Genomic DNA, 6,941 nt, shown 5'->3' with positions numbered 1-6,941 from the left:
ATTGGGAAAATGTTTATTATAATAGTGTGTACCCCATTTGCTTGTTTTTTTAATATATTTGATATATATTTATATCAAACTTGTACTCCTAGGATCATCCAAATGATGTCTTATTGTAAAATAAACACACACACAAATACACACTCATACTTCTGGATTGCGTTTGCTAATATTCTAATTTTTGTGTCTATGTTCACAAGGAAGATTGATCTGCAATTTTTTTTGCATTACATATTTTTTATTAACATATAATGTATTATTTGCCCCAGGGGTACAGGTCTGTGAATCGTCAGGCTTACACACTTCACAGCACTCACCATAGCCCATACCCTCCCCAATGTCCATAACCCAACCACCTGCCGCTGCCCTACCCGCTACCCCTCAGCAACCTCAGTTTGTTTTGTGAGATTAAGAGTCTCTTATGCTTTGTCTCCGATCGGTTGTTATTTTTAAGTGAGGTAAATTAGCCCATGGTCTGCTACAAAATAAATTTCAATGACTGTTATATACAGATATTACTATTACCATCATTACCATCATTACCATTATTACCATTTAATTATGATAGCTATGTTTGTGTACTTATAATTATAAATTATAAACAAAATGTACATCAATGGAGAAATACATAGGATGAAATAGCATGCATATATATGTACATACAACTCTCTAAAATGTGCAAACAAAATTATACAAAATATATAGATTATTTGCATTTATTTAACAATCTGTGTGCACACACATGTGCATGTGGGGGAAGGGTGTAATGGGGAAGAGTGAGTGTATTTTATAAAGGTCTAAAAAGGTACCCAGCTGTTATTAATGCCCAAAGTATTGGAACAAGGGAAAAAGTGAAGATAAATTTATATTTTACCATGCATCATTCTGTAGTGATTGAATTTTGACATTTCTGAGCAGCCAATGTTAAGCTGGCATGGTCTCTCCAACCAGTGAACTTGACTCACCTAAAACCATAACAACTGGACCATATGACTTCATTTATAACAAATTTGATCTAGTTTTTCAGATTTGAAATGACAGAAGTTAATTTATAATCTAGATTTTGCACACCATTTAGGATGGCAAAGATTTACATCTAATTTCTTTAAATGGGTTCTGAAGATGAGCTTAAGTTTTTTTGGAAAATCATCTTATTGCTAACAACGACAGATTAATGAGGCATTTCAGAATAAAATTATTTCATCATATTCTGATTAAGGAATTCTTCATTTGAGAAACCTATAAAACTTTTACATTCTTAAGGCAATACCATACATACAAATTGTTAATAAATGCTGACATAATGGAATTCTTTAAAAGGCTCTCCTGTTGTAAAGATAGTGACCCCATGCCCTCAGCCCTGGGTCTCCTGTTGGTGGATCAGTCTCCCTCCTCCTTCCCTGGGGGGCAAGGCTGGCTGAACAAATCTCACCATAGCTTCTGCCTTATTTTAAATACTCACTATCATAAGACATGCCCATCAGGATACCACATATATCCTAACAAGGTCAATTTATAGGTAGCTCCTTTCCATCTTTCTATTAAATGAAACAATGCTCTTCTGTTTCCAACTCAGATAAGAAAATTCATGAAATATGTCATCTTTCAAATAGGTAAAAAAAGAAAAATATATAGGAAAGAAAAAATTTTAAGATTTTGTTTATTTATTTGAGAAAGAGAGAGGGAGAGAAAGAGTACAAGCAGGGAGAGCGCAGGCAGAGGGAGAAGCGGGCTCCCTGATGAGCAGGGAGCCCAACACCAACATGGGGCTCGATCCCAGGACCTTGAGATCATGACCTGAGCCGAAGGCAGATGCTTACCTGACTGAGCCACCCAGGTGCCTCAGGAAAAGAAAATTTAACCAAAACAATTCTGTCAGTGATATTAAACTCTACTCAAGAAACAAGAGGGTTTGGTACAACTGCAGAAATTTCACCTGGCACAATACTGTTGTTACAAAACCATTAAAAGCAAATTGTCATTTGCACCAACACTTCATTATTTATATTTGCCAGACTCTGCTACGGTTACAGATGCTCTCTCATTTGCAACTCAGACTATCTCTACCCTCTTTACAGAAGACTCTGAAGCTTAAGAAAACCACTAACTGGGGCTGATGAGATAGAACTTTAAAATATCGATCATCAGACCCTAATAACAATATCCTAAGGTACTGTCATAATTTTTTATTTTGTGTGAAGAAATAAATCCATGTACTTTTTTTTTTTTTTTTTTTTTTTTTTTTTTACCCCGCAGACATATCTACTTTGTTCACTACCAGAGTGAAATTGTTTCTAAAACAACTCGGGCTTCATTCCACAAAACTTGAAAATAAATGTGGTAATGATTTCTTTCTTCTTTTGGCATTAACTCAACAAAAAAATCTATTTCAAAGGAAGGAAACTCAGTGAGTGTTTACAGTACATATATGCCTCTAAGATTAATTCACAGAAAACATTTTTAACATACTTTCCCAAAAACTATGTGAATAATTTACATAAAACAGATAACTGTAGCATAACAAATTAGGAATTTTCCAGAACCAAAACTGCTTTGTAACTATGAACATGGACAACCTGTAAAAATAACCAACATTCAGGGCATCTGAGTGGCTCAGTGGGTTAAGCCTCTGCCTTCAGCTCAGGTCCTGATCTCAGGGTCCTGGGATTGAGCCCCGCATCAGGCACTCTGCTCAGCAGGGAGCCTGATTCCCCGCCTACTTGTGATCTCTCTCTCTCTGTCAAATAAATAAATAAAATCTTAAAAAACATAAAGATAAATAACCAACATTCTTACAAAATAATTTTAAAGTCTTTTTTGATCTATGATCATACCTAACTCTTTTTTTTTTTTTTAAGATTTTTTATTTATTTGTCAGAGAGAGAGGGAGAGAGAGCGAGCACAGGCAGACAGAATGGCAGGCAGAGGCAGAGGGAGAAGCAGGCTCCCCGCCAAGCAAGGAGCCCGATGCGGGACTCGATCCCAGGACGCTGGGATCATGACCTGAGCCGAAGGCAGCTGCTTAACCAACTGAGCCACCCAGGCGTCCCGATACCTAACTCTTGATACCTACCAATTGGTAGTTCACACTACTGACTACAGGGAGTAGCAACTCTTCTACCAAAAAAAAAGAAGTATCCAGAAATCTGAGCTTTCTGAAATTTTAATTTTCATTAAAAGATGTAATACATTTTTAATGCTATAAAATCAGTTTCTATATAAATCATGTTAATTTTGGAATTGAAACAAAAAAATAACACCAGACTCTGGTGAACATGCACTCAAGTTACAAATAAAGTTGTGTCTTTGAAAAAGAATATTTGATACTCAAAAATCTACATTCTCCCAACTGAAAACCATTCAAAAGTCATTTTTTCTTTTTGAGTACGCTTACTGTAAATTAGTCTTTCCACTTCCTCAGTTCTTAAGATTAATTTCTGTTGTAAAGGTTCTAATGAAGTTCACTTAAAGTTTAACTCAATAAAAACCAGGTTCTGAACATTTTCATTTAGGCACAAACCTATTTTAGTCAACTGATGATTGAATTATAAATCATTCAGGCAAATGATAATTACTTTCTGTCATGCATATTTCTTAAAAATAGGAACATATACATTTTCCACAATCTTGAATATATTCCTTTGTATGTGTGTGTTTGATTTACAAAAGAAACTAGAAGTTCTCTTCAATTAACAATACGACTATACTGAAATCTTATAACATATTTTCTAACTGTAATGATGTCCATTTATCTCCTATTATTAAATTCAGCACAGCAAAAACACCTGCTACCCTGGATGTTACCACCATGACCTGTCTTATGTTCTATACATACTACATCAGTGCATGGACAGGGCAATTATATGGGAATAAAATAATATATGCTTAAAAAAACACAGAATGTCTTAATTCTTCATATTACATAAGTTTTTCATTTTTCAAGTTTTTCGTTTTCAGTTTTCAAGTTTTTCATTTGTATAAACTTCCAATTGTGGTGGTCATTGATTGGAGACAATACAGAATGGCGCAGGGATGTTTTTTCAGTGATATGAAGTACAGGGAGAGGGTACTTCTAAGAAGACCTCTCCCTCCACCTGCTGATGCTTTCCTTCCAGAGCGTTCCTCCAAGGTGATGCAGTAACTAAGTTGCCTGCACCAGGGTTGTCTCCCATCTGGCTAAAAATGCAGACTTTTGGCCCCAAGGCCGCTGATATACCCTCTCTACTGGTCGGGGGGGGGGGTGCAGTGGAGGGGCAGGGAGTCAGGGATTTTAGCTGACCCTCATAAAACTGTGCTCTGAAAACCATTTTTCTGCGGGCTCTATCCTCAAAGTAAAGCCACAAAGCGTTAAGTGGATTGAAGAATAATTTTTAATTCTCAACTGTACAAATTGAATTTTAAATTATAGGGATAAGGCGCTACCATAAATCAAGAAATAAAATTAATTTTTACAGCAATCTCAATCTTGTGTTAGTTAGCATTTTAGTATAGCAGGATAACATGGTAAGAGGATATAATAGCACAGGCAGAAAGCTATGGTTAAGAAATCTTGAGCAAAATCGAAGTACATTAATTACTCACAGAGATTTATAGTCTAGGGCCATTAAAGTCAATATAAAGGTGAGTTAATAATATGCCTGGAAATTGCATGTGTAAAAAGAATATAGTACTTTTTAAGGACTTAAAAAGATATCAATATTCATATATCAGAGGACAAGCATAATCAGGTTTAAAAAAAAAAAAATCCCAGTGCCTGATTTCAAAGACCAACTCCACAGAACCAGACCAATAGGCCTTCTATTACTAAAATACCTGTGTGTTACCCCACTACCAAAACACTAAAAAAACTGAAACCCTAACACACTGAAGTTTATATCCACAATAAATGAAATAAATCAATATTCCTGTTGAAATGTGCATAAATTAAATCTAATCACAAGGAAACCTCAAATCCAAATTGAGAGACTTTCTACAAAGGAACTCCTCTGTACTGTTGGAAATGTCGAAGTCATGAAGCATGAGGAAAAGTCAGGGAGCCACTCTAGACAGGAAGAGGTGACAAGGAACTGTGACGCCTGAACTGGGACCACAACTTGCCCAAAACATGTTTGTGGTTTGTTCCCAACACCCTGCTGAGGAAGTTTGTGTGAGGTCCGAGCTGAGAAAAAGATACTCTATCAACGTGAATTTCCTGATTTGGGTCATTGTACTGTGGCTGTATATGAGGATGTCCTTGTTCTTAGGGAACATACAGTGAAGTCATCATAAGTGAATGTTTTCAACTTACTCTCAAATGGTTCACAAAATATTACAGAGAGAGAAGGAGTGAGGAAGGGAGTGAGAGGGAATACTACAGCAAAAGGGGCAAAGTGTTAGGGCTCAGGAATTCAAGGGAAGGCTATCTAGCATTCTTGCAACTTTCCTATTAGGTTTAAAATTATTCCAAGAAAAAAAATGCTAAAAATATTTTTTAAAGCTGCTAATAGGAACGCTAAAAAAAAAAATCTGAAAACTTTAGAACATATTTTTAAGCTTCAGATCTGGAGGAACGACTTATGTCTATTTCAGTTGTTTTGAAATCTAGACTAAAAATATGAACAATTGAATTTTCAATTCCATTCAATGCCTTTATACTAGAAATTACAAAACAGTTACTTTTCCTTCTATCAGCTATATGTATATTCCAGATCACTATATAGGTTAATGGAAAATATTTCTATGTTTTACACATTCATTTGAAAAATAATTCAAATGCTGCTTTTTTAAAAAACGATTTTATTTATTTGACAGACAGAGATCACAAGTAGGCAGAGAGACAGGCAGAGAGAGGAGGGGAAACAGGCTCCCCGCTGAGCAGAGAGCCCAACGCGGGGCTCGATCCCAGGACCCTGGGATCATGACCTGAGCCGCAGGCAGAGGCTTTAACCCACTGAGCCACCCAGGCGCCCCATCAAATGCTGGTTTTTATAGTTATTTTTTTCTTATAGTTACTTCCTTCCTTTTCTTGTGCCTTAATGATTTATTTTAAGTTTCATATCTATCATTGATTTTGAGTCTATTTGAAAAGTTTTAAACCAGAATGTTATTTAGTGGCGATGATATACTTGTATACACATAAGTAACAAAAAAATCCTACCACATTGGATTACCAATACATGACATTTTGTAATTATTTTGCAATGTGATTTCCTAGCCAATCTAACCTAACAATCATGTCAGAGGTCTTACTGTGTAGCGTGGAGAGAGCAGTATGATAAGAAAAATATGCCAATTCCCCTCAACAGTCCTTGGCACACAGTTGGCACAGGTTACTGTGTGATTCCATTTCACTTCCCATGTCTCATCAGAAACCACGAGATAGTGGCAGACCAAACAGATGCTTACAAATCCAAAGATGAGACAATAATGCACCTGAGAATCTACAGAGGTAAGTAATAAAAGCTTTTGGTGAAAATGACTACGTGTTTATTTTGGCATACTTCTAAAACTTAAGTTATAACAGGGACATTGTTGTATTAATATCAGATTAAGGCTATGAAAAATAAAAGAAAAAAGGACTTGCACATGCTGTACATATTTTATGTCAATCTTTAAAGCTATGAAAAAATGAAAAACAATCAGAATTTTGTGGAATGTTATTACATATAATTGAAAGTTATAATTAGTTATTATAATTATAATATAATCATATTATAATTATATATAATTATATATATTTAATAAATATATATATTATATATAATTATAATATGATTATATTATAATTATAAGTTATTAATTAGTATCATAATTTCTTGGTATATATTTTTCAAATGCCAAGGTCTACAAGACTGAATGGAAGTTCTGTTTGATTCATGTCTTGGTTTGCTTAATGGAAAAGGAAAATTGGGAAGACTTCAGGAGAATTCCAAAAGATGCAGGTGCAGGAAACACGTGCAAAG

The sequence above is a fragment of the Lutra lutra genome, chromosome 8 (assembly GCF_902655055.1).
Source record: "Lutra lutra chromosome 8, mLutLut1.2, whole genome shotgun sequence".
Taxonomy (NCBI): domain Eukaryota; kingdom Metazoa; phylum Chordata; class Mammalia; order Carnivora; family Mustelidae; genus Lutra; species Lutra lutra.
This window is presented reverse-complemented; position numbering follows the sequence as displayed.